Here is a 26,680-nt window from a genome sequence, read left to right as displayed (position 1 = left end):
GCTTTGGTAATAGCGACAACTCGCCATTGTATCACATTGGGTGAGGTGCCTTCCGCAAGCGACTGAGATGGCACTAAGCGATTGAAGCTGATTTGCAACCTCTTGTTTGATCAGCGTCATAAGGGCTTGAATGTAACTTGCGATGGGACACAGCAAGAAGTAGCGTCGTTCTTTTAGTACTGAAATTTCAGATGGAGAAGTGCGTCAAAGATGTGAAATTCTTTCTGCCAAGTGTACAAATGGCGAAAATGAGGTGTGTGTGGGGAAGTATTTGCGCCAGTGACCGTGTGGCCTAATGGATAAGGCGTCGGACTTCGGATCCGAAGATTGCAGGTTCGAATCCTGTCACGGTCGAGTTCTTCCTGTTCTGCAAAAGATGCATGCTGTTTTACTGTGTTGTTTGAGTACTGCAAAACTAGTTGAAAGTAGCTGCTGTCCGCTTCCTGGCTGCAAAACCGGCGTCTACCTGAAGCACAAGCAAGACAAGGGTGATCTGTAGCGAAATTTTCGGCACAGTGCCGTTCAGGAGAGTTTTTGTTGCAATTGCTGCATCTGATTCAGGACCCAAAGGCAACGCCACAGGCGTCTGCGCACAGTCGAGCATGTGTGTTGAATAATGGTGCTGATAGCCACGTGTCATTTCAAGCAGATTTGATGCCTTTCGGAGACAATTTTTCATTGAATAGGATTGTAGCTGATTTGTGGCAGCAGGAAATAAGCTGTAGTCAAAAGATTCTTCAATAGATGGTCGCAGGTCAAATCAGTATTGTATGGCTCGTAAGGCGTTGTGTGCAGCCCGGCTAGCTCAGTCGGTAGAGCATGAGACTCTTAATCTCAGGGTCGTGGGTTCGAGCCCCACGCTGGGCGGCAAAAGTTTTTGTGTGTACGCGGATCCAACATGCGCCCCTCTCGTGAGCCTTGCGTGATGAACGTAACGGGTTACGACGATGCCTAGCTTCGGATAAATATCAGAGGAACGGTATTTGAAGCTGAAAGTAACTCTGAAATGAAATAAATGTGTTGTTTTGGAATTTAATTTGTACATCGATATCGTGTGAGATGTGTAGGAAAGCAGCAGCTGTGCTAACTAAATGCAAATAATGGTCGCTCATGCGGTGCGTTTCGAGCTGAAGGGCTCCGATTCACTACTCTGTAAGAACAAAGTACCCGAAAAGCGCGCTAGGAGGCGCCTCCTTAGCTCAGTGGCAGAGCGCTGGTCTAGTAAACCAGAGGTCATCAGTTCGATCCTCACAGGAGGCAAATTAATTTTGTAACAGCCCCTCCCACCGTGGCCCTTTCGAAAAAAGCGGTCAAGGATAAAAAGTTATGAGTGGGTGCGGTATTTAAGAAATGCTCTCGCAAATGAATAGTGTGAATGGTGCTATTAAAGTGGGCACCAGAAACTGCTGCTTTTGGCAGTCTCCGGAGAATGCTGACGTGAAATACTTAGTTCTTGTGATGTATTTTCTACCCCTGATAAAGACCCCCGCGATTGTCGTCGTCGTCGGCGGCGCCGCCGCCGCTTTGGTAATAGCGACAACTCGCCATTGTATCACATTGGGTGAGGTGCCTTCCGCAAGCGACTGAGATGGCACTAAGCGATTGAAGCTGATTTGCAACCTCTTGTTTGATCAGCGTCATAAGGGCTTGAATGTAACTTGCGATGGGACACAGCAAGAAGTAGCGTCGTTCTTTTAGTACTGAAATTTCAGATGGAGAAGTGCGTCAAAGATGTGAAATTCTTTCTGCCAAGTGTACAAATGGCGAAAATGAGGTGTGTGTGGGGAAGTATATTGCGCCAGTGACCGTGTGGCCTAATGGATAAGGCGTCTGACTTCGGATCCGAAGATTGCAGGTTCGAATCCTGTCACGGTCGAGTTTTTCCTGTTCTGCAAAAGATGCATGCTGTTTTACTATGTTGTTTGAGTACTGCAAAACTAGTTGAAAGTAGCTGCTGTCCGCTTCCTGGCTGCAAAACCGGCGTCTACCTGAAGCACAAGCAAGACAAGGGTGATCTGTAGCGAAATTTTCGGCAAGGTGCCGTTCAGGAGAGTTTTTGTTGCAATTGCTGCATCTGATTCAGGACCCAAGGGCTACGCCACAGGCGTCTGCGCACAGTCGAGCATGTGTGTTGAAAAATGGTGCTGATAGCCACGTATCATTTCAAGCAGATTTGATGCCTTTCGGAGACAATTTTTCATTGAATAGGATTGTAGCTGATTTGTGGCAGCAGGAAATAAGCTGTAGTCAAAAGATTCTTCAATAGATGGTCGCAGGTCAAATCAGTATTGTATGGCTCGTAAGACGTTGTGTGCAGCCCGGCTAGCTCAGTCGGTAGAGCATGAGACTCTTAATCTCAGGGTCGTGGGTTCGTGCCCCACGCTGGGCGGCAAAACTTTTTGTGTGTACGCGGATCCAACATGCGCCCCTCTCGTGAGCCTTGCGTGATGAACGTAATGGGTTACGACGATGCCTAGCTTCGGATAAATATCAGAGGAACGGTATTTGAAGCTGAAAGTAACTCTGAAATGAAATGAATGTGTTGTTTTGGAATTTAATTTGTACATCGATATCGTGTGAGATGTGTAGGAAAGCAGCAGCTGTGCTAACTAAATGCAAACAATGGTCGCTCATGCAATGCGTTTCGAGCTGAAGGGCTCCGATTCAGTAGTCTGTAAGAATAAAGTACCCGAAAAGCGCGCTAGGAGGCGCCTCCTTAGCTCAGTGGCAGAGCGCTGGTCTAGTAAACCTGAGGTCGTGAGTTCGATCCTCACAGGAGGCAAACTAGTCTGTAAGAACAAAGTACCCGAAAAGCGCGCTAGGAGGCGCCTCCTTAGCTCAGTGGCAGAGCGCTGGTCTAGTAAACCAGAGGTCGTGAGTTCGATCCTCACAGGAGGCAAATGAATTTTGTAACAGCCCCTCCCACCGTGGCCCTTTCGAAAAAAGCGGTCAAGGATAAAAAAATTATGAGTGGGTGCGGTATTTAAGAAATGCTCTCGCAAATGAATAGTGTGAATGGTGCTATTAAAGTGGGCACCAGAAACTGCTGCTTTTGGCAGTCTCCGGCGAATGCTGACGTGAAATACTTAGTTCTTGTGATGTATTTTCTACCCCTGATAAAGACCCACGCGATTGTCGTCGTCTTCGTCGTCGTCGTCGGCGCCGCCGCCGCTTTGGTAATAGCGACAACTCGCCATTGTATCACATTGGGTGAGGTGCCTTCCGCAAGCGACTGAGATGGCACTAAGCGATTGAAGCTGATTTGCAACCTCTTGTTTGATCAGTGTCATAAGGGCTTGAATGTAACTTGCGATGGGACACAGCAAGAAGTAGCGTCGTTCTTTTAGTACTGAAATTTCAGATGGAGAAGTGCGTGAAAGATGTGAAATTCTTTCTGCCAAGTGTACAAATGGCGAAAATGAGGTGTGTGTGGGGAAGTATATTGCGCCAGTGACCGTGTGGCCTAATGGATAAGGCGTCTGACTTCGGATCCGAAGATTGCAGGTTCGAATCCTGTCACGGTCGAGTTTTTCCTGTTCTGCAAAAGATGCATGCTGTTTTACTATGTTGTTTGAGTACTGCAAAACTAGTTGAAAGTAGCTGCTGTCCGCTTCCTGGCTGCAAAACCGGCGTCTACCTGAAGCACAAGCAAGACAAGGGTGATCTGTAGCGAAATTTTCGGCAAGGTGCCGTTCAGGAGAGTTTTTGTTGCAATTGCTGCATCTGATTCAGGACCCAAGGGCTACGCCACAGGCGTCTGCGCACAGTCGAGCATGTGTGTTGAAAAATGGTGCTGATAGCCACGTATCATTTCAAGCAGATTTGATGCCTTTCGGAGACAATTTTTCATTGAATAGGATTGTAGCTGATTTGTGGCAGCAGGAAATAAGCTGTAGTCAAAAGATTCTTCAATAGATGGTCGCAGGTCAAATCAGTATTGTATGGCTCGTAAGACGTTGTGTGCAGCCCGGCTAGCTCAGTCGGTAGAGCATGAGACTCTTAATCTCAGGGTCGTGGGTTCGTGCCCCACGCTGGGCGGCAAAACTTTTTGTGTGTACGCGGATCCAACATGCGCCCCTCTCGTGAGCCTTGCGTGATGAACGTAATGGGTTACGACGATGCCTAGCTTCGGATAAATATCAGAGGAACGGTATTTGAAGCTGAAAGTAACTCTGAAATGAAATAAATGTGTTGTTTTGGAATTTAATTTGTACATCGATATCGTGTGAGATGTGTAGGAAAGCAGCAGCTGTGCTAACTAAATGCAAACAATGGTCGCTCATGCAATGCGTTTCGAGCTGAAGGGCTCCGATTCAGTAGTCTGTAAGAACAAAGTACCCGAAAAGCGCGCTAGGAGGCGCCTCCTTAGCTCAGTGGCAGAGCGCTGGTCTAGTAAACCTGAGGTCGTGAGTTCGATCCTCACAGGAGGCAAACTAGTCTGTAAGAACAAAGTACCCGAAAAGCGCGCTAGGAGGCGCCTCCTTAGCTCAGTGGCAGAGCGCTGGTCTAGTAAACCAGAGGTCGTGAGTTCGATCCTCACAGGAGGCAAATGAATTTTGTAACAGCCCCTCCCACCGTGGCCCTTTCGAAAAAAGCGGTCAAGGATAAAAAAATTATGAGTGGGTGCGGTATTTAAGAAATGCTCTCGCAAATGAATAGTGTGAATGGTGCTATTAAAGTGGGCACCAGAAACTGCTGCTTTGGCAGTCTCCGGCGAATGCTGACGTGAAATACTTAGTTCTTGTGATGTATTTTCTACCCCTGATAAAGACCCACGCGATTGTCGTCGTCTTCGTCGTCGTCGTCGGCGCCGCCGCCGCTTTGGTAATAGCGACAACTCGCCATTGTATCACATTGGGTGAGGTGCCTTCCGCAAGCGACTGAGATGGCACTAAGCGATTGAAGCTGATTTGCAACCTCTTGTTTGATCAGTGTCATAAGGGCTTGAATGTAACTTGCGATGGGACACAGCAAGAAGTAGCGTCGTTCTTTTAGTACTGAAATTTCAGATGGAGAAGTGCGTCAAAGATGTGAAATTCTTTCTGCCAAGTGTACAAATGGCGAAAATGAGGTGTGTGTGGGGAAGTATATTGCGCCAGTGACCGTGTGGCCTAATGGATAAGGCGTCGGACTTCGGATCCGAAGATTGCAGGTTCGAATCCTGTCACGGTCGAGTTTTTCCTGTTCTGCAAAAGATGCATGCTGTTTTACTATGTTGTTTGAGTACTGCAAAACTAGTTGAAAGTAGCTGCTGTCCGCTTCCTGGCTGCAAAACCGGCGTCTACCTGAAGCACAAGCAAGACAAGGGTGATCTGTAGCGAAATTTTCGGCACAGTGCCGTTCAGGAGAGTTTTTGTTGCAATTGCTGCATCTGATTCAGGACCCAAGGGCTACGCCACAGGCGTCTGCGCACAGTCGAGCATGTGTGTTGAAAAATGGTGCTGATAGCCACGTATCATTTCAAGCAGATTTGATGCCTTTCGGAGACAATTTTTCATTGAATAGGATTGTAGCTGATTTGTGGCAGCAGGAAATAAGCTGTAGTCAAAAGATTCTTCAATAGATGGTCGCAGGTCAAATCAGTATTGTATGGCTCGTAAGACGTTGTGTGCAGCCCGGCTAGCTCAGTCGGTAGAGCATGAGACTCTTAATCTCAGGGTCGTGGGTTCGTGCCCCACGCTGGGCGGCAAAACTTTTTGTGTGTACGCGGATCCAACATGCGCCCCTCTCGTGAGCCTTGCGTGATGAACGTAATGGGTTACGACGATGCCTAGCTTCGGATAAATATCAGAGGAACGGTATTTGAAGCTGAAAGTAACTCTGAAATGAAATGAATGTGTTGTTTTGGAATTTAATTTGTACATCGATATCGTGTGAGATGTGTAGGAAAGCAGCAGCTGTGCTAACTAAATGCAAACAATGGTCGCTCATGCAATGCGTTTCGAGCTGAAGGGCTCCGATTCAGTAGTCTGTAAGAATAAAGTACCCGAAAAGCGCGCTAGGAGGCGCCTCCTTAGCTCAGTGGCAGAGCGCTGGTCTAGTAAACCTGAGGTCGTGAGTTCGATCCTCACAGGAGGCAAACTAGTCTGTAAGAACAAAGTACCCGAAAAGCGCGCTAGGAGGCGCCTCCTTAGCTCAGTGGCAGAGCGCTGGTCTAGTAAACCAGAGGTCGTGAGTTCGATCCTCACAGGAGGCAAATGAATTTTGTAACAGCCCCTCCCACCGTGGCCCTTTCGAAAAAAGCGGTCAAGGATAAAAAAATTATGAGTGGGTGCGGTATTTAAGAAATGCTCTCGCAAATGAATAGTGTGAATGGTGCTATTAAAGTGGGCACCAGAAACTGCTGCTTTTGGCAGTCTCCGGCGAATGCTGACGTGAAATACTTAGTTCTTGTGATGTATTTTCTACCCCTGATAAAGACCCACGCGATTGTCGTCGTCTTCGTCGTCGTCGTCGGCGCCGCCGCCGCTTTGGTAATAGCGACAACTCGCCATTGTATCACATTGGGTGAGGTGCCTTCCGCAAGCGACTGAGATGGCACTAAGCGATTGAAGCTGATTTGCAACCTCTTGTTTGATCAGTGTCATAAGGGCTTGAATGTAACTTGCGATGGGACACAGCAAGAAGTAGCGTCGTTCTTTTAGTACTGAAATTTCAGATGGAGAAGTGCGTGAAAGATGTGAAATTCTTTCTGCCAAGTGTACAAATGGCGAAAATGAGGTGTGTGTGGGGAAGTATATTGCGCCAGTGACCGTGTGGCCTAATGGATAAGGCGTCTGACTTCGGATCCGAAGATTGCAGGTTCGAATCCTGTCACGGTCGAGTTTTTCCTGTTCTGCAAAAGATGCATGCTGTTTTACTATGTTGTTTGAGTACTGCAAAACTAGTTGAAAGTAGCTGCTGTCCGCTTCCTGGCTGCAAAACCGGCGTCTACCTGAAGCACAAGCAAGACAAGGGTGATCTGTAGCGAAATTTTCGGCAAGGTGCCGTTCAGGAGAGTTTTTGTTGCAATTGCTGCATCTGATTCAGGACCCAAGGGCTACGCCACAGGCGTCTGCGCACAGTCGAGCATGTGTGTTGAAAAATGGTGCTGATAGCCACGTATCATTTCAAGCAGATTTGATGCCTTTCGGAGACAATTTTTCATTGAATAGGATTGTAGCTGATTTGTGGCAGCAGGAAATAAGCTGTAGTCAAAAGATTCTTCAATAGATGGTCGCAGGTCAAATCAGTATTGTATGGCTCGTAAGACGTTGTGTGCAGCCCGGCTAGCTCAGTCGGTAGAGCATGAGACTCTTAATCTCAGGGTCGTGGGTTCGTGCCCCACGCTGGGCGGCAAAACTTTTTGTGTGTACGCGGATCCAACATGCGCCCCTCTCGTGAGCCTTGCGTGATGAACGTAATGGGTTACGACGATGCCTAGCTTCGGATAAATATCAGAGGAACGGTATTTGAAGCTGAAAGTAACTCTGAAATGAAATGAATGTGTTGTTTTGGAATTTAATTTGTACATCGATATCGTGTGAGATGTGTAGGAAAGCAGCAGCTGTGCTAACTAAATGCAAACAATGGTCGCTCATGCAATGCGTTTCGAGCTGAAGGGCTCCGATTCAGTAGTCTGTAAGAATAAAGTACCCGAAAAGCGCGCTAGGAGGCGCCTCCTTAGCTCAGTGGCAGAGCGCTGGTCTAGTAAACCTGAGGTCGTGAGTTCGATCCTCACAGGAGGCAAACTAGTCTGTAAGAACAAAGTACCCGAAAAGCGCGCTAGAAGGCGCCTCCTTAGCTCAGTGGCAGAGCGCTGGTCTAGTAAACCAGAGGTCGTGAGTTCGATCCTCACAGGAGGCAAATGAATTTTGTAACAGCCCCTCCCACCGTGGCCCTTTCGAAAAAAGCGGTCAAGGATAAAAAAATTATGAGTGGGTGCGGTATTTAAGAAATGCTCTCGCAAATGAATAGTGTGAATGGTGCTATTAAAGTGGGCACCAGAAACTGCTGCTTTTGGCAGTCTCCGGCGAATGCTGACGTGAAATACTTAGTTCTTGTGATGTATTTTCTACCCCTGATAAAGACCCACGCGATTGTCGTCGTCTTCGTCGTCGTCGTCGGCGCCGCCGCCGCTTTGGTAATAGCGACAACTCGCCATTGTATCACATTGGGTGAGGTGCCTTCCGCAAGCGACTGAGATGGCACTAAGCGATTGAAGCTGATTTGCAACCTCTTGTTTGATCAGTGTCATAAGGGCTTGAATGTAACTTGCGATGGGACACAGCAAGAAGTAGCGTCGTTCTTTTAGTACTGAAATTTCAGATGGAGAAGTGCGTCAAAGATGTGAAATTCTTTCTGCCAAGTGTACAAATGGCGAAAATGAGGTGTGTGTGGGGAAGTATATTGCGCCAGTGACCGTGTGGCCTAATGGATAAGGCGTCGGACTTCGGATCCGAAGATTGCAGGTTCGAATCCTGTCACGGTCGAGTTTTTCCTGTTCTGCAAAAGATGCATGCTGTTTTACTATGTTGTTTGAGTACTGCAAAACTAGTTGAAAGTAGCTGCTGTCCGCTTCCTGGCTGCAAAACCGGCGTCTACCTGAAGCACAAGCAAGACAAGGGTGATCTGTAGCGAAATTTTCGGCAAGGTGCCGTTCAGGAGAGTTTTTGTTGCAATTGCTGCATCTGATTCAGGACCCAAGGGCTACGCCACAGGCGTCTGCGCACAGTCGAGCATGTGTGTTGAAAAATGGTGCTGATAGCCACGTATCATTTCAAGCAGATTTGATGCCTTTCGGAGACAATTTTTCATTGAATAGGATTGTAGCTGATTTGTGGCAGCAGGAAATAAGCTGTAGTCAAAAGATTCTTCAATAGATGGTCGCAGGTCAAATCAGTATTGTATGGCTCGTAAGACGTTGTGTGCAGCCCGGCTAGCTCAGTCGGTAGAGCATGAGACTCTTAATCTCAGGGTCGTGGGTTCGTGCCCCACGCTGGGCGGCAAAACTTTTTGTGTGTACGCGGATCCAACATGCGCCCCTCTCGTGAGCCTTGCGTGATGAACGTAATGGGTTACGACGATGCCTAGCTTCGGATAAATATCAGAGGAACGGTATTTGAAGCTGAAAGTAACTCTGAAATGAAATAAATGTGTTGTTTTGGAATTTAATTTGTACATCGATATCGTGTGAGATGTGTAGGAAAGCAGCAGCTGTGCTAACTAAATGCAAACAATGGTCGCTCATGCAATGCGTTTCGAGCTGAAGGGCTCCGATTCAGTAGTCTGTAAGAACAAAGTACCCGAAAAGCGCGCTAGGAGGCGCCTCCTTAGCTCAGTGGCAGAGCGCTGGTCTAGTAAACCTGAGGTCGTGAGTTCGATCCTCACAGGAGGCAAACTAGTCTGTAAGAACAAAGTACCCGAAAAGCGCGCTAGGAGGCGCCTCCTTAGCTCAGTGGCAGAGCGCTGGTCTAGTAAACCAGAGGTCGTGAGTTCGATCCTCACAGGAGGCAAATGAATTTTGTAACAGCCCCTCCCACCGTGGCCCTTTCGAAAAAAGCGGTCAAGGATAAAAAAATTATGAGTGGGTGCGGTATTTAAGAAATGCTCTCGCAAATGAATAGTGTGAATGGTGCTATTAAAGTGGGCACCAGAAACTGCTGCTTTTGGCAGTCTCCGGCGAATGCTGACGTGAAATACTTAGTTCTTGTGATGTATTTTCTACCCCTGATAAAGACCCACGCGATTGTCGTCGTCTTCGTCGTCGTCGTCGGCGCCGCCGCCGCTTTGGTAATAGCGACAACTCGCCATTGTATCACATTGGGTGAGGTGCCTTCCGCAAGCGACTGAGATGGCACTAAGCGATTGAAGCTGATTTGCAACCTCTTGTTTGATCAGTGTCATAAGGGCTTGAATGTAACTTGCGATGGGACACAGCAAGAAGTAGCGTCGTTCTTTTAGTACTGAAATTTCAGATGGAGAAGTGCGTCAAAGATGTGAAATTCTTTCTGCCAAGTGTACAAATGGCGAAAATGAGGTGTGTGTGGGGAAGTATATTGCGCCAGTGACCGTGTGGCCTAATGGATAAGGCGTCGGACTTCGGATCCGAAGATTGCAGGTTCGAATCCTGTCACGGTCGAGTTTTTCCTGTTCTGCAAAAGATGCATGCTGTTTTACTATGTTGTTTGAGTACTGCAAAACTAGTTGAAAGTAGCTGCTGTCCGCTTCCTGGCTGCAAAACCGGCGTCTACCTGAAGCACAAGCAAGACAAGGGTGATCTGTAGCGAAATTTTCGGCACAGTGCCGTTCAGGAGAGTTTTTGTTGCAATTGCTGCATCTGATTCAGGACCCAAGGGCTACGCCACAGGCGTCTGCGCACAGTCGAGCATGTGTGTTGAATAATGGTGCTGATAGCCACGTATCATTTCAAGCAGATTTGATGCCTTTCGGAGACAATTTTTCATTGAATAGGATTGTAGCTGATTTGTGGCAGCAGGAAATAAGCTGTAGTCAAAAGATTCTTCAATAGTTTGTCGCAGGTCAAATCAGTATTGTATGGCTCGTAACGCGTTGCCTGCAGCCCGGCTAGCTCAGTCGGTAGAGCATGAGACTCTTACTCCCATGGTCGTGGGTTCGAGCCCCACGCTGGGCGGGAGAAGTTTTTGTGTGTACGCGGATCCAACATGAGCCCCTCTCGTGAGCCTTGCGTGATGAACGTAATGGGTTACGACGATGCCTAGCTTCGGATAAATATCAGAGGAACGGTATTTGAAGCTGAAAGTAACTCTGAAATGAAATAAATGTGTTGTTTTGGAATTTTAGTTGTACATCGATATAGTGTGAGATGTGTAGGAAAGCAGCAGCTGTGCTAACTAAATGCAAATAATGGTCGCTCATGCGGTGCGTTTCGAGCTGAAGGGCTCCGATTCACTAGTCTGTAAGAACAAAGTAGCCGAAAAGCGCGCTAGGAGGCGCCTCCTTAGCTAAGTGGCAGAGCGCTGGTCTAGTAAACCAGAGGTCGTGAGTTCGATCCTCACAGGAGGCAAATTAATTTTGTAACAGCCCCTCCCACCGTGGCCCTTTCGAAAAAAGCGGTCAAGGATAAAAAAATTATGAGTGGGTGCGGTATTTAAGAAATGCTCTCGCAAATGAATAGTGTGAATGGTGCTATTAAAGTGGGCACCAGAAACTGCTGCTTTTGGCAGTCTCCGGAGAATGCTGACGTGAAATACTTAGTTCTTGTGATGTATTTTCTACCCCTGATAAAGACCCCCGCGATTGTCGTCGTCGTCGTCGGCGCCGCCGCCGCTTTGGTAATAGCGACAACTCGCCATTGTATCACATTGGGTGAGGTGCCTTCCGCAAGCGACTGAGATGGCACTAAGCGATTGAAGCTGATTTGCAACCTCTTGTTTGATCAGCGTCATAAGGGCTTGAATGTAACTTGCGATGGGACACAGCAAGAAGTAGCGTCGTTCTTTTAGTACTGAAATTTCAGCTGGAGAAGTGCGTCAAAGATGTGAAATTCTTTCTGCCAAGTGTACAAATGGCGAAAATGAGGTGTGTGTGGGGAAGTATATGGCGCCAGTGACCGTGTGGCCTATTGGATAAGGCGTCGGACTTCGGATCCGAAGATTGCAGGTTCGAATCCTGTCACGGTCGAGTTTTTCCTGTTCTGCAAAAGATGCATGCTGTTTTACTGTGTTGTTTGAGTACTGCAAAACTAGTTGAAAGTAGCTGCTGTCCGCTTCCTGGCTGCAAAACCGGCGTCTACCTGAAGCACAAGCAAGACAAGGGTGATCTGTAGCGAAATTTTCGGCACAGTGCCGTTCAGGAGAGTTTTTGTTGCAATTGCTGCATCAGATTCAGGACCCAAGGGCTACGCCACAGGCGTCTGCGCACAGTCGAGCATGTGTGTTGAATAATGGTGCTGATAGCCACGTATCATTTCAAGCAGATTTGATGCCTTTCGGAGACAATTTTTCATTGAATAGGATTGTAGCTGATTTGTGGGAGCAGGAAATAAGCTGTAGTCAAAAGATTCTTCAATAGATGGTCGCACGTCAAATCAGTATTGTATGGCTCGTAAGACGTTGTGTGCAGCCCGGCTAGCTCAGTCGGTAGAGCATGAGACTCTTAATCTCAGGGTCGTGGGTTCGAGCCCCACGCTGGGCGGCAAAACTTTTTGTGTGTACGCGGATCCAACATGCGCCCCTCTCGTGAGCCTTGCGTGATGAACGTAACGGGTTACGACGATGCCTAGCTTCGGATAAATATCAGAGGAACGGTATTTGAAGCTGAAAGTAACTCTGAAATGAAATAAATGTGTTGTTTTGGAATTTAATTTGTACATCGATATCGTGTGAGATGTGTGGGAAAGCAGCAGCTGTGCTAACTAAATGCAAATAATGGTCGCTCATGCGGTGCGTTTCGAGCTGAAGGGCTCCGATTCACTAGTCTGTCAGAACAAAGTAGCCGAAAAACGCCCTAGGAGGCGCCTCCTTAGCTCAGTGGCCCTTTCGAAAAAAGCGGTCAAGGATAAAAAAATTATGAGTGGGTGCGGTATTTAAGAAATGCTCTCGCAAATGAATAGTGTGAATGGTGCTATTAAAGTGGGCACCAGAAACTGCTGCTTTTGGCAGTCTCCGGAGAATGCTGACGTGAAATACTTAGTTCTTGTGATGTTTTTTCTACCCCTGATAAAGACCCCCGCGATTGTCGTCGTCGTCGGCGCCGCCGCCGCTTTGGTAATAGCGACTACTCGCCATTGTATCACATTGGGTGAGGTGCCTTCCGCAAGCGACTGAGATGGCACTAAGCGTTTGAAGCTGATTTGCAACCACTTGTTTGATCAGCGTCATAAGGGCTTGAATGTAACTTGCGATGGGACACAGCAAGAAGTAGCGTCGTTCTTTTAGTACTGAAATTTCAGATGGAGAAGTGCGTCAAAGATGTGAAATTCTTTCTGCCAAGTGTACAAATGGCGAAAATGAGGTGTGTGTGGGGAAGTATATTGCGCCAGTGACCGTGTGGCCTAATGGATAAGGCGTCGGACTTCGGATCCGAAGATTGCAGGTTCGAATCCTGTCACGGTCGAGTTTTTCCTGTTCTGCAAAAGATGCATGCTGTTTTACTGTGTTGTTTGAGTACTGCAAAACTAGTTGAAAGTAGCTGCTGTCCGCTTCCTGGCTGCAAAACCGGCGTCTACCTGAAGCACAAGCAAGACAAGGGTGATCTGTAGCGAAATTTTCGGCACAGTGCCGTTCAGGAGAGTTTTTGTTGCAATTGCTGCATCTGATTCAGGACCCAAGGGCTACGCCACAGGCGTCTGCGCACAGTCGAGCATGTGTGTTGAATAATGGTGCTGATAGCCACGTATCATTTCAAGCAGATTTGATGCCTTTCGGAGACAATAGGATTGTAGCTGATTTGTGGCAGCAGGAAATAAACTGTAGTCAAAAGAATCTTCAATAGTTTGTCGCAGGTCAAATCAGTATTGAATGGCTCGTAACGCGTTGCGTGCAGCCCGGCTAGCTCAGTCGGTAGAGCATGAGACTATTAATCTCAGGGTCGTGGGTTCGAGCCCCACGCTGGGCGGCAAAAGTTTTTGTGTGTACGCGGATCCAACATGCGCCCCTCTCGTGAGCCTTGCGTGATGAACGTAATGGGTTACGACGATGCCTAGCTTCGGATAAATATCAGAGGAACGGTATTTGAAGCTGAAAGTAACTCTGAAATGAAATAAATGTGTTGTTTTGGAATTTAATTTGTACATCGATATCGTGTGAGATGTGTAGGAAAGCAGCAGCTGTGCTAACTAAATGCAAATAATGGTCGCTCATGCGGTGCGTTTCGAGCTGAAGGGCTCCGATTCACTAGTCTGTAAGAACAAATTAGCCGAAGAGCGCGCTAGGAGGCGCCTCCTTAGCTCAGTGGCAGAGCGCTGGTCTAGTAAACCAGAGGTCGTGAGTTCGATCCTCACAGGAGGCAAATGAATTTTGTAACAGCCCCTCCCACCGTGGCCCTTTCGAAAAAAGCGGTCAAGGATAAAAAAATTATGAGTGGGTGCGGTATTTAAGAAATGCTCTCGCAAATGAATAGTGTGAATGGTGCTATTAAAGTGGGCACCAGAAACTGCTGCTTTTGGCAGTCTCCGGAGAATGCTGACGTGAAATACTTAGTTCTTGTGATGTTTTTTCTACCCCTGATAAAGACCCCCGCGATTGTCGTCGTCGTCGGCGCCGCCGCCGCTTTGGTAATAGCGACTACTCGCCATTGTATCACATTGGGTGAGGTGCATTCCGCAAGCGACTGAGATGGCACTAAGCGTTTGAAGCTGATTTGCAACCACTTGTTTGATCAGCGTCATAAGGGCTTGAATGTAACTTGCGATGGGACACAGCAAGAAGTAGCGTCGTTCTTTTAGTACTGAAATTTCAGATGGAGAAGTGCGTCAAAGATGTGAAATTCTTTCTGCCAAGTGTACAAATGGCGAAAATGAGGTGTGTGTGGGGAAGTATATTGCGCCAGTGACCGTGTGGCCTAATGGATAAGGCGTCGGACTTCGGATCCGAAGATTGCAGGTTCGAATCCTGTCACGGTCGAGTTTTTCCTGTTCTGCAAAAGATGCATGCTGTTTTACTGTGTTGTTTGAGTACTGCAAAACTAGTTGAAAGTAGCTGCTGTCCGCTTCCTGGCTGCAAAACCGGCGTCTACCTGAAGCACAAGCAAGACAAGGGTGATCTGTAGCGAAATTTTCGGCACAGTGCCGTTCAGGAGAGTTTTTGTTGCAATTGCTGCATCTGATTCAGGACCCAAGGGCTACGCCACAGGCGTCTGCGCACAGTCGAGCATGTGTGTTGAATAATGGTGCTGATAGCCACGTATCATTTCAAGCAGATTTGATGCCTTTCGGAGACAATAGGATTGTAGCTGATTTGTGGCAGCAGGAAATAAACTGTAGTCAAAAGAATCTTCAATAGTTTGTCGCAGGTCAAATCAGTATTGTATGGCTCGTAACGCGTTGCGTGCAGCCCGGCTAGCTCAGTCGGTAGAGCATGAGACTCTTAATCTCAGGGTCGTGGGTTCGAGCCCCACGCTGGGCGGCAAAAGTTTTTGTGTGTACGCGGATCCAACATGCGCCCCTCTCGTGAGCCTTGCGTGATGAACGTAATGGGTTACGACGATGCCTAGCTTCGGATAAATATCAGAGGAACGGTATTTGAAGCTGAAAGTAACTCTGAAATGAAATAAATGTGTTGTTTTGGAATTTAATTTGTACATCGATATCGTGTGAGATGTGTAGGAAAGCAGCAGCTGTGCTAACTAAATGCAAATAATGGTCGCTCATGCGGTGCGTTTCGAGCTGAAGGGCTCCGATTCACTAGTCTGTAAGAACAAAGTAGCCGAAGAGCGCGCTAGGAGGCGCCTCCTTAGCTCAGTGGCAGAGCGCTGGTCTAGTAAACCAGAGGTCGTGAGTTCGATCCTCACAGGAGGCAAATGAATTTTGTAACAGCCCCTCCCACCGTGGCCCTTTCGAAAAAAGCGGTCAAGGATAAAAAAATTATGAGTGGGTGCGGTATTTAAGAAATGCTCTCGCAAATGAATAGTGTGAATGGTGCTATTAAAGTGGGCACCAGAAACTGCTGCTTTTGGCAGTCTCCGGAGAATGCTGACGTGAAATACTTAGTTCTTGTGATGTATTTTCTACCCCTGATAAAGACCCCCGCGATTGTCGTCGTCGTCGGTGCCGCCGCCGCTTTGGTAATAGCGACAACTCGCCATTGTATCACATTGGGTGAGGTGCCTTCCGCAAGCGACTGAGATGGCACTAAGCGATTGAAGCTGATTTGCAACCTCTTGTTTGATCAGCGTCATAAGGGCTTGAATGTAACTTGCGATGGGACACAGCAAGAAGTAGCGTCGTTCTTTTAGTACTGAAATTTGAGATGGAGAACTGCGTCAAAGATGGGAAATTCATTCTGCCAAGTGTACAAATGTCGAAAATGAGGTGTGTGTGGAGAAGTATATTGCGCCAGTGACCGTGTGGCCTAATGGATAAGGCGTCGGACTTCGGATCCGAAGATTGCAGGTTCGAATCCTGTCACGGTCGAGTTTTTCCTGTTCTGCAAAAGATGCATGCTGTTTTACTGTGTTGTTTGAGTACTGCAAAACTAGTTGAAAGTAGCTGCTGTCCGCTTCCTGGCTGCAAAACCGGCGTCTACCTGAAGCACAAGCAAGACAAGGGTGATCTGTAGCGAAATTTTCGGCACAGTGCCGTTCAGGAGAGTTTTTGTTGCAATTGCTGCATCTGATTCAGGACCCAAGGGCTACGCCACAGGCGTCTGCGCACAGTCGAGCATGTGTGTTGAATAATGGTGCTGATAGCCACGTATCATTTCAAGCAGATTTGATGCCTTTCGGAGACAATAGGATTGTAGCTGATTTGTGGCAGCAGGAAATAAACTGTAGTCAAAAGAATCTTCAATAGTTTGTCGCAGGTCAAATCAGTATTGTATGGCTCGTAACGCGTTGCGTGCAGCCCGGCTAGCTCAGTCGGTAGAGCATGAGACTCTTAATCTCAGGGTCGTGGGTTCGAGCCCCACGCTGGGCGGCAAAAGTTTTTGTGTGTACGCGGATCCAACATGCGCCCCTCTCGTGAGCCTTGCGTGATGAACGTAATGGGTTACGACGATGCCTAGCTTCGGATAAATATCAGAGGAACGGTATTTGAAGCTGAAAGTAACTCTGAAATGAAATAAATGTGTTGTTTTGGAATTTAATTTGTACATCGATATCGTGTGAGATGTGTGGGAAAGCAGCAGCTGTGCTAACTAAATGCAAATAATGGTCGCTCATGCGGTGCGTTTCGAGCTGAAGGGCTCCGATTCACTAGTCTGTCAGAACAAAGTAGCCGAAAAACGCCCTAGGAGGCGCCTCCTTAGCTCAGTGGCCCTTTCGAAAAAAGCGGTCAAGGATAAAAAAATTATGAGTGGGTGCGGTATTTAAGAAATGCTCTCGCAAATGAATAGTGTGAATGGTGCTATTAAAGTGGGCACCAGAAACTGCTGCTTTTGGCAGTCTCCGGAGAATGCTGACGTGAAATACTTAGTTCTTGTGATGTATTTTCTACCCCTGATAAAGACCCCCGCGATTGTCGTCGTCGTCGGTGCCGCCGCCGCTTTGGTAATAGCGACAACTCGCCATTGTATCACATTGGGTGAGGTGCCTTCCGCAAGCGACTGAGATGGCACTAAGCGATTGAAGCTGATTTGCAACCTCTTGTTTGATCAGCGTCATAAGGGCTTGAATGTGACTTGCGATGGGACACAGCAAGAAGTAGCGTCGTTCTTTTAGTACTGAAATTTCAGATGGAGAAGTGCGTCAAAGATGTGAAATTCTTTCTGCCAAGTGTACAAATGGCGAAAATGAGGTGTGTGTGGGGAAGTATATTGCGCCAGTGACCGTGTGGCCTAATGGATAAGGCGTCGGACTTCGGATCCGAAGATTGCAGGTTCGAATCCTGTCACGGTCGAGTTTTTCCTGTTCTGCAAAAGATGCATGCTGTTTTACTGTGTTGTTTGAGTACTGCAAAACTAGTTGAAAGTAGCTGCTGTCCGCTTCCTGGCTGCAAAACCGGCGTCTACCTGAAGCACAAGCAAGACAAGGGTGATCTGTAGCGAAATTTTCGGCACAGTGCCGTTCAGGAGAGTTTTTGTTGCAATTGCTGCATCTGATTCAGGACCCAAGGGCTACGCCACAGGCGTCTGCGCACAGTCGAGCATGTGTGTTGAATAATGGTGCTGATAGCCACGTATCATTTCAAGCAGATTTGATGCCTTTCGGAGACAATAGGATTGTAGCTGATTTGTGGCAGCAGGAAATAAACTGTAGTCAAAAGAATCTTCAATAGTTTGTCGCAGGTCAAATCAGTATTGTATGGCTCGTAACGCGTTGCGTGCAGCCCGGCTAGCTCAGTCGGTAGAGCATGAGACTCTTAATTTCAGGGTCGTGGGTTCGAGCCCCACGCTGGGCGGCAAAAGTTTTTGTGTGTACGCGGATCCAACATGCGCCCCTCTCGTGAGCCTTGCGTGATGAACGTAATGGGTTACGACGATGCCTAGCTTCGGATAAATATCAGAGGAACGGTATTTGAAGCTGAAAGTAACTCTGAAATGAAATAAATGTGTTGTTTTGGAATTTAATTTGTACATCGATATCGTGTGAGATGTGTAGGAAAGCAGCAGCTGTGCTAACTAAATGCAAATAATGGTCGCTCATGCGGTGCGTTTCGAGCTGAAGGGCTCCGATTCACTAGTCTGTAAGAACAAAGTAGCCGAAGAGCGCGCTAGGAGGCGCCTCCTTAGCTCAGTGGCAGAGCGCTGGTCTAGTAAACCAGAGGTCGTGAGTTCGATCCTCACAGGAGGCAAATGAATTTTGTAACAGCCCCTCCCACCGTGGCCCTTTCGAAAAAAGCGGTCAAGGATAAAAAAATTATGAGTGGGTGCGGTATTTAAGAAATGCTCTCGCAAATGAATAGTGTGAATGGTGCTATTAAAGTGGGCACCAGAAACTGCTGCTTTTGGCAGTCTCCGGAGAATGCTGACGTGAAATACTTAGTTCTTGTGATGTATTTTCTACCCCTGATAAAGACCCCCGCGATTGTCGTCGTCGTCGGCGCCGCCGCCGCTTTGGTAATAGCGACAACTCGCCATTGTATCACATTGGGTGAGGTGCCTTCCGCAAGCGACTGAGATGGCACTAAGCGATTGAAGCTGATTTGCAACCTCTTGTTTGATCAGCGTCATAAGGGCTTGAATGTAACTTGCGATGGGACACAGCAAGAAGTAGCGTCGTTCTTTTAGTACTGAAATTTGAGATGGAGAACTGCGTCAAAGATGGGAAATTCATTCTGCCAAGTGTACAAATGTCGAAAATGAGGTGTGTGTGGAGATGTATATTGCGCCAGTGACCGTGTGGCCTAATGGATAAGGCGTCGGACTTCGGATCCGAAGATTGCAGGTTCGAATCCTGTCACGGTCGAGTTTTTCCTGTTCTGCAAAAGATGCATGCTGTTTTACTGTGTTGTTTGAGTACTGCAAAACTAGTTGAAAGTAGCTGCTGTCCGCTTCCTGGCTGCAAAACCGGCGTCTACCTGAAGCACAAGCAAGACAAGGGTGATCTGTAGCGAAATTTTCGGCACAGTGCCGTTCAGGAGAGTTTTTGTTGCAATTGCTGCATCTGATTCAGGACCCAAGGGCTACGCCACAGGCGTCTGCGCACAGTCGAGCATGTGTGTTGAATAATGGTGCTGATAGCCACGTATCATTTCAAGCAGATTTGATGCCTTTCGGAGACAATTTTTCATTGAATAGGATTGTAGCTGATTTGTGGCAGCAGGAAATAAGCTGTAGTCAAAAGATTCTTCAATAGATGGTCGCAGGTCAAATCAGTATTGTATGGCTCGTAAGGCGTTTTGTGCAGCCCGGCTAGCTCAGTCGGTAGAGCATGAGACTCTTAATCTCAGGGTCGTGGGTTCGAGCCCCACGCTGGGCGGCAAAAGTTTTTGTGTGTACGCGGATCCAACATGCGCCCCTCTCGTGAGCCTTGCGTGATGAACGTAACGGGTTACGACGATGCCTAGCTTCGGATAAATATCAGAGGAACGGTATTTGAAGCTGAAAGTAACTCTGAAATGAAATAAATGTGTTGTTTTGGAATTTAATTTGTACATCGATATCGTGTGAGATGTGTAGGAAAGCAGCAGCTGTGCTAACTAAATGCAAATAATGGTCGCTCATGCGGTGCGTTTCGAGCTGAAGGGCTCCGATTCACTAGTCTGTAAGAACAAAGTAGCCGAAAAGCGCGCTAGGAGGCGCCTCCTTAGCTCAGTGGCAGAGCGCTGGTCTAGTAAACCAGAGGTCGTGAGTTCGATCCTCACAGGAGGCAAATGAATTTTGTAACAGCCCCTCCCACCGTGGCCCTTTCGAAAAAAGCGGTCAAGGATAAAAAAATTATGAGTGGTTGCGGTATTTAAGAAATGCTCTCGCAAATGAATAGTGTGAATGGTGCTATTAAAGTGGGCACCAGAAACTGCTGCTTTTGGCAGTCTCCGGAGAATGCTGACGTGAAATACTTAGTTCTTGTGATGTATTTTCTACCCCTGATAAAGACCCCCGCGATTGTCGTCGTCGTCGGCGCCGCCGCCGCTTTGGTAATAGCGACAACTCGCCATTGTATCACATTGGGTGAGGTGCCTTCCGCAAGCGACTGAGATGGCACTAAGCGTTTGAAGCTGATTTGCAACCGCTTGTTTGATCAGCGTCATAAGGGCTTGAATGTAACTTGCGATGGGACACAGCAAGAAGTAGCGTCGTTCTTTTAGTACTGAAATTTCAGATGGAGAAGTGCGTCAAAGATGTGAAATTCTTTCTGCCAAGTGTACAAATGGCGAAAATGAGGTGTGTGTGGGGAAGTATATTCCGCCAGTGACCGTGTGGCCTAATGGATAAGGCGTCGGACTTCGGATCCGAAGATTGCAGGTTCGAATCCTGTCACGGTCGAGTTTTTCCTGTTCTGCAAAAGATGCATGCTGTTTTACTGTGTTGTTTGAGTACTGCAAAACTAGTTGAAAGTAGCTGCTGTCCGCTTCCTGGCTGCAAAACCGGCGTCTACCTGAAGCACAAGCAGGACAAGGGTGATCTGTAGCGAAATTTTCGGCACAGTGCCGTTCAGGAGAGTTTTTGTTGCAATTGCTGCATCTGATTCAGGACCCAAGGGCTACGCCACAGGCGTCTGCGCACAGTCGAGCATGTGTGTTGAATAATGGTGCTGATAGCCACGTATCATTTCAAGCAGATTTGATGCCTTTCGGAGACAATAGGATTGTAGCTGATTTGTGGCAGCAGGAAATAAACTGTAGTCAAAAGAATCTTCAATAGTTTGTCGCAGGTCAAATCAGTATTGTATGGCTCGTAACGCGTTGCGTGCAGCCCGGCTAGCTCAGTCGGTAGAGCATGAGACTCTTAATTTCAGGGTCGTGGGTTCGAGCACCACGCTGGGCGGCAAAAGTTTTTGTGTGTACGCGTGTCCAACATGCGCCCCTCTCGTGAGCCTTGCGTGATGAACGTAATGGGTTACGACGATGCCTAGCTTCGGATAAATATCAGAGGAACGGTATTTGAAGCTGAAAGTAACTCTGAAATGAAATAAATGTGTTGTTTTGGAATTTAATTTGTACATCGATATCGTGTGAGATGTGTAGGAAAGCAGCAGCTGTGCTAACTAAATGCAAATAATGGTCGCTCATGCGGTGCGTTTCGAGCTGAAGGGCTCCGATTCACTAGTCTGTAAGAACAAAGTAGCCGAAAAGCGCCCTAGAAGGCGCCTCCTTAGCTCAGTGGCAGAGCGCTGGTCTAGTAAACCAGAGGTCGTGAGTTCGATCCTCACAGGAGGCAAATGAATTTTGTAACAGCCCCTCCCACCGTGGCCCTTTCGAAAAAAGCGGTCAAGGATAAAAAAATTATGAGTGGGTGCGGTATTTAAGAAATGCTCTCGCAAATGAATAGTGTGAATGGTGCTATTAAAGTGGGCACCAGAAACTGCTGCTTTTGGCAGTCTCCGGAGAATGCTGACGTGAAATACTTAGTTCTTGTGATGTATTTTCTACCCCTGATAAAGACCCCCGCGATTGTCGTCGTCGTCGGCGCCGCCGCCGCTTTGGTAATAGCGACAACTCGCCATTGTATCACATTGGGTGAGGTGCCTTCCGCAAGCGACTGAGATGGCACTAAGCGATTGAAGCTGATTTGCAACCTCTTGTTTGATCAGCGTCATAAGGGCTTGAATGTAACTTGCGATGGGACACAGCAAGAAGTAGCGTCGTTCTTTTAGTACTGAAATTTCAGCTGGAGAAGTGCGTCAAAGATGTGAAATTCTTTCTGCCAAGTGTACAAATGGCGAAAATGAGGTGTGTGTGGGGAAGTATATTGCGCCAGTGACCGTGTGGCCTAATGGATAAGGCGTCGGACTTCGGATCCGAAGATTGCAGGTTCGAATCCTGTCACGGTCGAGATTTTCCTGTTCTGCAAAAGATGCATGCTGTTTTACTATGTTGTTTGAGTACTGCAAAACTAGTTGAAAGTAGCTGCTCTCCGCTTCCTGGCTGCAAAACCGGCGTCTACCTGAAGCACAAGCAAGACAAGGGTGATCTGTAGCGAAATTTTCGGCACAGTGCCGTTCAGGAGAGTTTTTGTTGCAATTGCTGCATCTGATTCAGGACCCAAGGGCTACGCCACAGGCGTCTGCGCACAGTCGAGCATGTGTGTTGAATAATGGTGCTGATAGCCACGTATCATTTCAAGCAGATTTGATGCCTTTCGGAGACAATAGGATTGTAGCTGATTTGTGGCAGCAGGAAATAAACTGTAGTCAAAAGAATCTTCAATAGTTTGTCGCAGGTCAAATCAGTATTGTATGGCTCGTAACGCGTTGCGTGCAGCCCGGCTAGCTCAGTCGGTAGAGCATGAGACTCTTAATCTCAGGGTCGTGGGTTCGAGCCCCACGCTGGGCGGCAAAAGTTTTTGTGTGTACGCGGATCCAACATGCGCCCCTCTCGTGAGCCTTGCGTGATGAACGTAATGGGTACGACGATGCCTAGCTTCGGATAAATATCAGAGGAACGGTATTTGAAGCTGAAAGTAACTCTGAAATGAAATAAATGTGTTGTTTTGGAATTTAATTTGTACATCGATATCGTGTGAGATGTGTAGGAAAGCAGCAGCTGTGCTAACTAAATGCAAATAATGGTCGCTCATGCGGTGCGTTTCGAGCTGAAGGGCTCCGATTCACTAGTCTGTAAGAACAAAGTAGCCGAAGAGCGCGCTAGGAGGCGCCTCCTTAGCTCAGTGGCAGAGCGCTGGTCTAGTAAACCAGAGGTCGTGAGTTCGATCCTCACAGGAGGCAAATGAATTTTGTAACAGCCCCTCCCACCGTGGCCCTTTCGAAAAAAGCGGTCAAGGATAAAAAAATTATGAGTGGGTGCGGTATTTAAGAAATGCTCTCGCAAATGAATAGTGTGAATGGTGCTATTAAAGTGGGCACCAGAAACTGCTGCTTTTGGCAGTCTCCGGAGAATGCTGACGTGAAATACTTAGTTCTTGTGATGTATTTTCTACCCCTGATAAAGACCCCCGCGATTGTCGTCGTCGTCGGCGCCGCCGCCGCTTTGGTAATAGCGACAACTCGCCATTGTATCACATTGGGTGAGGTGCCTTCCGCAAGCGACTGAGATGGCACTAAGCGATTGAAGCTGATTTGCAACCTCTTGTTTGATCAGCGTCATAAGGGCTTGAATGTAACTTGCGATGGGACACAGCAAGAAGTAGCGTCGTTCTTTTAGTACTGAAATTTGAGATGGAGAACTGCGTCAAAGATGGGAAATTCATTCTGCCAAGTGTACAAATGTCGAAAATGAGGTGTGTGTGGAGAAGTATATTGCGCCAGTGACCGTGTGGCCTAATGGATAAGGCGTCGGACTTCGGATCCGAAGATTGCAGGTTCGAATCCTGTCACGGTCGAGTTTTTCCTGTTCTGCAAAAGATGCATGCTGTTTTACTGTGTTGTTTGAGTACTGCAAAACTAGTTGAAAGTAGCTGCTGTCCGCTTCCTGGCTGCAAAACCGGCGTCTACCTGAAGCACAAGCAAGACAAGGGTGATCTGTAGCGAAATTTTCGGCACAGTGCCGTTCAGGAGAGTTTTTGTTGCAATTGCTGCATCTGATTCAGGACCCAAGGGCTACGCCACAGGCGTCTGCGCACAGTCGAGCATGTGTGTTGAATAATGGTGCTGATAGCCACGTATCATTTCAAGCAGATTTGATGCCTTTCGGAGACAATTTTTCATTGAATAGGATTGTAGCTGATTTGTGGCAGCAGGAAATAAGCTGTAGTCAAAAGATTCTTCAATAGATGGTCGCAGGTCAAATCAGTATTGTATGGCTCGTAAGGCGTTTTGTGCAGCCCGGCTAGCTCAGTCGGTAGAGCATGAGACTCTTAATCTCAGGGTCGTGGGTTCGAGCCCCACGCTGGGCGGCAAAAGTTTTTGTGTGTACGCGGATCCAACATGCGCCCCTCTCGTGAGCCTTGCGTGATGAACGTAACGGGTTACGACGATGCCTAGCTTCGGATAAATATCAGAGGAACGGTATTTGAAGCTGAAAGTAACTCTGAAATGAAATAAATGTGTTGTTTTGGAATTTAATTTGTACATCGATATCGTGTGAGATGTGTAGGAAAGCAGCAGCTGTGCTAACTAAATGCAAATAATGGTCGCTCATGCGGTGCGTTTCGAGCTGAAGGGCTCCGATTCACTAGTCTGTAAGAACAAAGTAGCCGAAAAGCGCGCTAGGAGGCGCCTCCTTAGCTCAGTGGCAGAGCGCTGGTCTAGTAAACCAGAGGTCGTGAGTTCGATCCTCACAGGAGGCAAATGAATTTTGTAACAGCCCCTCCCACCGTGGCCCTTTCGAAAAAAGCGGTCAAGGATAAAAAAATTATGAGTGGGTGCGGTATTTAAGAAATGCTCTCGCAAATGAATAGTGTGAATGGTGCTATTAAAGTGGGCACCAGAAACTGCTGCTTTTGGCAGTCTCCAGAGAATGCTGACGTGAAATACTTAGTTCTTGTGATGTATTTTCTACCCCTGATAAAGACCCCCGCGATTGTCGTCGTCGTCGGCGCCGCCGCCGCTTTGGTAATAGCGACAACTCGCCATTGTATCACATTGGGTGAGGTGCCTTCCGCAAGCGACTGAGATGGCACTAAGCGTTTGAAGCTGATTTGCAACCGCTTGTTTGATCAGCGTCATAAGGGCTTGAATGTAACTTGCGATGGGACACAGCAAGAAGTAGCGTCGTTCTTTTAGTACTGAAATTTCAGATGGAGAAGTGCGTCAAAGATGTGAAATTCTTTCTGCCAAGTGTACAAATGGCGAAAATGAGGTGTGTGTGGGGAAGTATATTCCGCCAGTGACCGTGTGGCCTAATGGATAAGGCGTCGGACTTCGGATCCGAAGATTGCAGGTTCGAATCCTGTCACGGTCGAGTTTTTCCTGTTCTGCAAAAGATGCATGCTGTTTTACTGTGTTGTTTGAGTACTGCAAAACTAGTTGAAAGTAGCTGCTGTCCGCTTCCTGGCTGCAAAACCGGCGTCTACCTGAAGCACAAGCAGGACAAGGGTGATCTGTAGCGAAATTTTCGGCACAGTGCCGTTCAGGAGAGATTTTGTTGCAATTGCTGCATCTGATTCAGGACCCAAGGGCTACGCCACAGGCGTCTGCGCACAGTCGAGCATGTGTGTTGAATAATGGTGCTGATAGCCACGTATCATTTCAAGCAGATTTGATGCCTTTCGGAGACAATAGGATTGTAGCTGATTTGTGGCAGCAGGAAATAAACTGTAGTCAAAAGAATCTTCAATAGTTTGTCGCAGGTCAAATCAGTATTGTATGGCTCGTAACGCGTTGCGTGCAGCCCGGCTAGCTCAGTCGGTAGAGCATGAGACTCTTAATTTCAGGGTCGTGGGTTCGAGCACCACGCTGGGCGGCAAAAGTTTTTGTGTGTACGCGTGTCCAACATGCGCCCCTCTCGTGAGCCTTGCGTGATGAACGTAATGGGTTACGACGATGCCTAGCTTCGGATAAATATCAGAGGAACGGTATTTGAAGCTGAAAGTAACTCTGAAATGAAATAAATGTGTTGTTTTGGAATTTAATTTGTACATCGATATCGTGTGAGATGTGTAGGAAAGCAGCAGCTGTGCTAACTAAATGCAAATAATGGTCGCTCATGCGGTGCGTTTCGAGCTGAAGGGCTCCGATTCACTAGTCTGTAAGAACAAAGTAGCCGAAAAGCGCCCTAGGAGGCGCCTCCTTAGCTCAGTGGCAGAGCGCTGGTCTAGTAAACCAGAGGTCGTGAGTTCGATCCTCACAGGAGGCAAATGAATTTTGTAACAGCCCCTCCCACCGTGGCCCTTTCGAAAAAAGCGGTCAAGGATAAAAAAATTATGAGTGGGTGCGGTATTTAAGAAATGCTCTCGCAAATGAATAGTGTGAATGGTGCTATTAAAGTGGGCACCAGAAACTGCTGCTTTTGGCAGTCTCCGGAGAATGCTGACGTGAAATACTTAGTTCTTGTGATGTATTTTCTACCCCTGATAAAGACCCCCGCGATTGTCGTCGTCGTCGGCGCCGCCGCCGCTTTGGTAATAGCGACAACTCGCCATTGTATCACATTGGGTGAGGTGCCTTCCGCAAGCGACTGAGATGGCACTAAGCGATTGAAGCTGATTTGCAACCTCTTGTTTGATCAGCGTCATAAGGGCTTGAATGTAACTTGCGATGGGACACAGCAAGAAGTAGCGTCGTTCTTTTAGTACTGAAATTTCAGCTGGAGAAGTGCGTCAAAGATGTGAAATTCTTTCTGCCAAGTGTACAAATGGCGAAAATGAGGTGTGTGTGGGGAAGTATATTGCGCCAGTGACCGTGTGGCCTAATGGATAAGGCGTCGGACTTCGGATCCGAAGATTGCAGGTTCGAATCCTGTCACGGTCGAGATTTTCCTGTTCTGCAAAAGATGCATGCTGTTTTACTATGTTGTTTGAGTACTGCAAAACTAGTTGAAAGTAGCTGCTCTCCGCTTCCTGGC

At 47.5% G+C, this 26,680-nt stretch overlaps 55 non-coding genes across 55 annotated transcripts; all 55 read left to right on the top strand.

Annotated features, from left to right (window-relative positions):
• Positions 1 to 281: 281 nt before the first annotated feature.
• Trnar-ucg (transfer RNA arginine (anticodon UCG)) lies at positions 282 to 354 on the top strand. The gene has a single exon. It is a non-coding gene; the product is annotated as a tRNA-Arg (tRNA).
• Positions 355 to 794: 440 nt separating this feature from the next.
• Trnak-cuu (transfer RNA lysine (anticodon CUU)) lies at positions 795 to 867 on the top strand. Its single transcript has one exon. It is a non-coding gene; the product is annotated as a tRNA-Lys (tRNA).
• A 321-nt stretch (positions 868 to 1,188) lies between these two features.
• On the top strand, positions 1,189 to 1,260 carry Trnat-agu (transfer RNA threonine (anticodon AGU)). Its single transcript has one exon. It is a non-coding gene; the product is annotated as a tRNA-Thr (tRNA).
• Positions 1,261 to 1,803: 543 nt separating this feature from the next.
• Trnar-ucg (transfer RNA arginine (anticodon UCG)) lies at positions 1,804 to 1,876 on the top strand. Its single transcript has one exon. It is a non-coding gene; the product is annotated as a tRNA-Arg (tRNA).
• Positions 1,877 to 2,316: 440 nt separating this feature from the next.
• Trnak-cuu (transfer RNA lysine (anticodon CUU)) lies at positions 2,317 to 2,389 on the top strand. Its single transcript has one exon. It is a non-coding gene; the product is annotated as a tRNA-Lys (tRNA).
• A 321-nt stretch (positions 2,390 to 2,710) lies between these two features.
• Trnat-agu (transfer RNA threonine (anticodon AGU)) lies at positions 2,711 to 2,782 on the top strand. Its single transcript has one exon. It is a non-coding gene; the product is annotated as a tRNA-Thr (tRNA).
• A 45-nt stretch (positions 2,783 to 2,827) lies between these two features.
• Trnat-agu (transfer RNA threonine (anticodon AGU)) lies at positions 2,828 to 2,899 on the top strand. Its single transcript has one exon. It is a non-coding gene; the product is annotated as a tRNA-Thr (tRNA).
• Positions 2,900 to 3,452: 553 nt separating this feature from the next.
• Trnar-ucg (transfer RNA arginine (anticodon UCG)) lies at positions 3,453 to 3,525 on the top strand. Its single transcript has one exon. It is a non-coding gene; the product is annotated as a tRNA-Arg (tRNA).
• A 440-nt stretch (positions 3,526 to 3,965) lies between these two features.
• Trnak-cuu (transfer RNA lysine (anticodon CUU)) lies at positions 3,966 to 4,038 on the top strand. The gene has a single exon. It is a non-coding gene; the product is annotated as a tRNA-Lys (tRNA).
• Positions 4,039 to 4,359: 321 nt separating this feature from the next.
• Positions 4,360 to 4,431, top strand: Trnat-agu (transfer RNA threonine (anticodon AGU)). The gene has a single exon. It is a non-coding gene; the product is annotated as a tRNA-Thr (tRNA).
• A 45-nt stretch (positions 4,432 to 4,476) lies between these two features.
• On the top strand, positions 4,477 to 4,548 carry Trnat-agu (transfer RNA threonine (anticodon AGU)). Its single transcript has one exon. It is a non-coding gene; the product is annotated as a tRNA-Thr (tRNA).
• A 552-nt stretch (positions 4,549 to 5,100) lies between these two features.
• On the top strand, positions 5,101 to 5,173 carry Trnar-ucg (transfer RNA arginine (anticodon UCG)). Its single transcript has one exon. It is a non-coding gene; the product is annotated as a tRNA-Arg (tRNA).
• Positions 5,174 to 5,613: 440 nt separating this feature from the next.
• Positions 5,614 to 5,686, top strand: Trnak-cuu (transfer RNA lysine (anticodon CUU)). The gene has a single exon. It is a non-coding gene; the product is annotated as a tRNA-Lys (tRNA).
• A 321-nt stretch (positions 5,687 to 6,007) lies between these two features.
• On the top strand, positions 6,008 to 6,079 carry Trnat-agu (transfer RNA threonine (anticodon AGU)). The gene has a single exon. It is a non-coding gene; the product is annotated as a tRNA-Thr (tRNA).
• Positions 6,080 to 6,124: 45 nt separating this feature from the next.
• Positions 6,125 to 6,196, top strand: Trnat-agu (transfer RNA threonine (anticodon AGU)). Its single transcript has one exon. It is a non-coding gene; the product is annotated as a tRNA-Thr (tRNA).
• Positions 6,197 to 6,749: 553 nt separating this feature from the next.
• Positions 6,750 to 6,822, top strand: Trnar-ucg (transfer RNA arginine (anticodon UCG)). The gene has a single exon. It is a non-coding gene; the product is annotated as a tRNA-Arg (tRNA).
• Positions 6,823 to 7,262: 440 nt separating this feature from the next.
• Trnak-cuu (transfer RNA lysine (anticodon CUU)) lies at positions 7,263 to 7,335 on the top strand. The gene has a single exon. It is a non-coding gene; the product is annotated as a tRNA-Lys (tRNA).
• Positions 7,336 to 7,656: 321 nt separating this feature from the next.
• On the top strand, positions 7,657 to 7,728 carry Trnat-agu (transfer RNA threonine (anticodon AGU)). The gene has a single exon. It is a non-coding gene; the product is annotated as a tRNA-Thr (tRNA).
• A 45-nt stretch (positions 7,729 to 7,773) lies between these two features.
• Positions 7,774 to 7,845, top strand: Trnat-agu (transfer RNA threonine (anticodon AGU)). Its single transcript has one exon. It is a non-coding gene; the product is annotated as a tRNA-Thr (tRNA).
• Positions 7,846 to 8,398: 553 nt separating this feature from the next.
• On the top strand, positions 8,399 to 8,471 carry Trnar-ucg (transfer RNA arginine (anticodon UCG)). Its single transcript has one exon. It is a non-coding gene; the product is annotated as a tRNA-Arg (tRNA).
• Positions 8,472 to 8,911: 440 nt separating this feature from the next.
• On the top strand, positions 8,912 to 8,984 carry Trnak-cuu (transfer RNA lysine (anticodon CUU)). The gene has a single exon. It is a non-coding gene; the product is annotated as a tRNA-Lys (tRNA).
• Positions 8,985 to 9,305: 321 nt separating this feature from the next.
• Trnat-agu (transfer RNA threonine (anticodon AGU)) lies at positions 9,306 to 9,377 on the top strand. Its single transcript has one exon. It is a non-coding gene; the product is annotated as a tRNA-Thr (tRNA).
• Positions 9,378 to 9,422: 45 nt separating this feature from the next.
• On the top strand, positions 9,423 to 9,494 carry Trnat-agu (transfer RNA threonine (anticodon AGU)). The gene has a single exon. It is a non-coding gene; the product is annotated as a tRNA-Thr (tRNA).
• Positions 9,495 to 10,047: 553 nt separating this feature from the next.
• On the top strand, positions 10,048 to 10,120 carry Trnar-ucg (transfer RNA arginine (anticodon UCG)). Its single transcript has one exon. It is a non-coding gene; the product is annotated as a tRNA-Arg (tRNA).
• A 440-nt stretch (positions 10,121 to 10,560) lies between these two features.
• Trnak-cuu (transfer RNA lysine (anticodon CUU)) lies at positions 10,561 to 10,633 on the top strand. Its single transcript has one exon. It is a non-coding gene; the product is annotated as a tRNA-Lys (tRNA).
• A 321-nt stretch (positions 10,634 to 10,954) lies between these two features.
• Trnat-agu (transfer RNA threonine (anticodon AGU)) lies at positions 10,955 to 11,026 on the top strand. Its single transcript has one exon. It is a non-coding gene; the product is annotated as a tRNA-Thr (tRNA).
• Positions 11,027 to 11,570: 544 nt separating this feature from the next.
• Positions 11,571 to 11,643, top strand: Trnar-ucg (transfer RNA arginine (anticodon UCG)). Its single transcript has one exon. It is a non-coding gene; the product is annotated as a tRNA-Arg (tRNA).
• Positions 11,644 to 12,083: 440 nt separating this feature from the next.
• Positions 12,084 to 12,156, top strand: Trnak-cuu (transfer RNA lysine (anticodon CUU)). The gene has a single exon. It is a non-coding gene; the product is annotated as a tRNA-Lys (tRNA).
• An 848-nt stretch (positions 12,157 to 13,004) lies between these two features.
• Trnar-ucg (transfer RNA arginine (anticodon UCG)) lies at positions 13,005 to 13,077 on the top strand. Its single transcript has one exon. It is a non-coding gene; the product is annotated as a tRNA-Arg (tRNA).
• A 428-nt stretch (positions 13,078 to 13,505) lies between these two features.
• Trnan-auu (transfer RNA asparagine (anticodon AUU)) lies at positions 13,506 to 13,578 on the top strand. Its single transcript has one exon. It is a non-coding gene; the product is annotated as a tRNA-Asn (tRNA).
• A 321-nt stretch (positions 13,579 to 13,899) lies between these two features.
• Trnat-agu (transfer RNA threonine (anticodon AGU)) lies at positions 13,900 to 13,971 on the top strand. Its single transcript has one exon. It is a non-coding gene; the product is annotated as a tRNA-Thr (tRNA).
• Positions 13,972 to 14,512: 541 nt separating this feature from the next.
• On the top strand, positions 14,513 to 14,585 carry Trnar-ucg (transfer RNA arginine (anticodon UCG)). Its single transcript has one exon. It is a non-coding gene; the product is annotated as a tRNA-Arg (tRNA).
• Positions 14,586 to 15,013: 428 nt separating this feature from the next.
• On the top strand, positions 15,014 to 15,086 carry Trnak-cuu (transfer RNA lysine (anticodon CUU)). The gene has a single exon. It is a non-coding gene; the product is annotated as a tRNA-Lys (tRNA).
• Positions 15,087 to 15,407: 321 nt separating this feature from the next.
• Trnat-agu (transfer RNA threonine (anticodon AGU)) lies at positions 15,408 to 15,479 on the top strand. Its single transcript has one exon. It is a non-coding gene; the product is annotated as a tRNA-Thr (tRNA).
• Positions 15,480 to 16,020: 541 nt separating this feature from the next.
• Positions 16,021 to 16,093, top strand: Trnar-ucg (transfer RNA arginine (anticodon UCG)). The gene has a single exon. It is a non-coding gene; the product is annotated as a tRNA-Arg (tRNA).
• A 428-nt stretch (positions 16,094 to 16,521) lies between these two features.
• Trnak-cuu (transfer RNA lysine (anticodon CUU)) lies at positions 16,522 to 16,594 on the top strand. The gene has a single exon. It is a non-coding gene; the product is annotated as a tRNA-Lys (tRNA).
• Positions 16,595 to 17,442: 848 nt separating this feature from the next.
• Trnar-ucg (transfer RNA arginine (anticodon UCG)) lies at positions 17,443 to 17,515 on the top strand. Its single transcript has one exon. It is a non-coding gene; the product is annotated as a tRNA-Arg (tRNA).
• Positions 17,516 to 17,943: 428 nt separating this feature from the next.
• On the top strand, positions 17,944 to 18,016 carry Trnak-cuu (transfer RNA lysine (anticodon CUU)). The gene has a single exon. It is a non-coding gene; the product is annotated as a tRNA-Lys (tRNA).
• Positions 18,017 to 18,337: 321 nt separating this feature from the next.
• On the top strand, positions 18,338 to 18,409 carry Trnat-agu (transfer RNA threonine (anticodon AGU)). The gene has a single exon. It is a non-coding gene; the product is annotated as a tRNA-Thr (tRNA).
• A 541-nt stretch (positions 18,410 to 18,950) lies between these two features.
• On the top strand, positions 18,951 to 19,023 carry Trnar-ucg (transfer RNA arginine (anticodon UCG)). Its single transcript has one exon. It is a non-coding gene; the product is annotated as a tRNA-Arg (tRNA).
• A 440-nt stretch (positions 19,024 to 19,463) lies between these two features.
• On the top strand, positions 19,464 to 19,536 carry Trnak-cuu (transfer RNA lysine (anticodon CUU)). The gene has a single exon. It is a non-coding gene; the product is annotated as a tRNA-Lys (tRNA).
• Positions 19,537 to 19,857: 321 nt separating this feature from the next.
• Trnat-agu (transfer RNA threonine (anticodon AGU)) lies at positions 19,858 to 19,929 on the top strand. Its single transcript has one exon. It is a non-coding gene; the product is annotated as a tRNA-Thr (tRNA).
• Positions 19,930 to 20,470: 541 nt separating this feature from the next.
• Positions 20,471 to 20,543, top strand: Trnar-ucg (transfer RNA arginine (anticodon UCG)). The gene has a single exon. It is a non-coding gene; the product is annotated as a tRNA-Arg (tRNA).
• Positions 20,544 to 20,971: 428 nt separating this feature from the next.
• Positions 20,972 to 21,044, top strand: Trnak-cuu (transfer RNA lysine (anticodon CUU)). The gene has a single exon. It is a non-coding gene; the product is annotated as a tRNA-Lys (tRNA).
• A 321-nt stretch (positions 21,045 to 21,365) lies between these two features.
• Positions 21,366 to 21,437, top strand: Trnat-agu (transfer RNA threonine (anticodon AGU)). Its single transcript has one exon. It is a non-coding gene; the product is annotated as a tRNA-Thr (tRNA).
• A 541-nt stretch (positions 21,438 to 21,978) lies between these two features.
• Positions 21,979 to 22,051, top strand: Trnar-ucg (transfer RNA arginine (anticodon UCG)). Its single transcript has one exon. It is a non-coding gene; the product is annotated as a tRNA-Arg (tRNA).
• Positions 22,052 to 22,479: 428 nt separating this feature from the next.
• Positions 22,480 to 22,552, top strand: Trnak-cuu (transfer RNA lysine (anticodon CUU)). Its single transcript has one exon. It is a non-coding gene; the product is annotated as a tRNA-Lys (tRNA).
• Positions 22,553 to 22,872: 320 nt separating this feature from the next.
• Trnat-agu (transfer RNA threonine (anticodon AGU)) lies at positions 22,873 to 22,944 on the top strand. Its single transcript has one exon. It is a non-coding gene; the product is annotated as a tRNA-Thr (tRNA).
• Positions 22,945 to 23,485: 541 nt separating this feature from the next.
• Positions 23,486 to 23,558, top strand: Trnar-ucg (transfer RNA arginine (anticodon UCG)). Its single transcript has one exon. It is a non-coding gene; the product is annotated as a tRNA-Arg (tRNA).
• Positions 23,559 to 23,998: 440 nt separating this feature from the next.
• Positions 23,999 to 24,071, top strand: Trnak-cuu (transfer RNA lysine (anticodon CUU)). The gene has a single exon. It is a non-coding gene; the product is annotated as a tRNA-Lys (tRNA).
• Positions 24,072 to 24,392: 321 nt separating this feature from the next.
• On the top strand, positions 24,393 to 24,464 carry Trnat-agu (transfer RNA threonine (anticodon AGU)). The gene has a single exon. It is a non-coding gene; the product is annotated as a tRNA-Thr (tRNA).
• Positions 24,465 to 25,005: 541 nt separating this feature from the next.
• Positions 25,006 to 25,078, top strand: Trnar-ucg (transfer RNA arginine (anticodon UCG)). The gene has a single exon. It is a non-coding gene; the product is annotated as a tRNA-Arg (tRNA).
• Positions 25,079 to 25,506: 428 nt separating this feature from the next.
• On the top strand, positions 25,507 to 25,579 carry Trnak-cuu (transfer RNA lysine (anticodon CUU)). Its single transcript has one exon. It is a non-coding gene; the product is annotated as a tRNA-Lys (tRNA).
• A 321-nt stretch (positions 25,580 to 25,900) lies between these two features.
• On the top strand, positions 25,901 to 25,972 carry Trnat-agu (transfer RNA threonine (anticodon AGU)). Its single transcript has one exon. It is a non-coding gene; the product is annotated as a tRNA-Thr (tRNA).
• Positions 25,973 to 26,513: 541 nt separating this feature from the next.
• Trnar-ucg (transfer RNA arginine (anticodon UCG)) lies at positions 26,514 to 26,586 on the top strand. Its single transcript has one exon. It is a non-coding gene; the product is annotated as a tRNA-Arg (tRNA).
• Positions 26,587 to 26,680: the final 94 nt, after the last annotated feature.

The sequence above is a fragment of the Schistocerca cancellata genome, unplaced genomic scaffold (assembly GCF_023864275.1).
Source record: "Schistocerca cancellata isolate TAMUIC-IGC-003103 unplaced genomic scaffold, iqSchCanc2.1 HiC_scaffold_1109, whole genome shotgun sequence".
NCBI classification, from domain to species: Eukaryota; Metazoa; Arthropoda; class Insecta; order Orthoptera; family Acrididae; genus Schistocerca; species Schistocerca cancellata.
The sequence above is the reverse complement of the archived record's forward strand: the minus strand, read 5'-3'. Positions and strand labels throughout refer to the sequence as shown.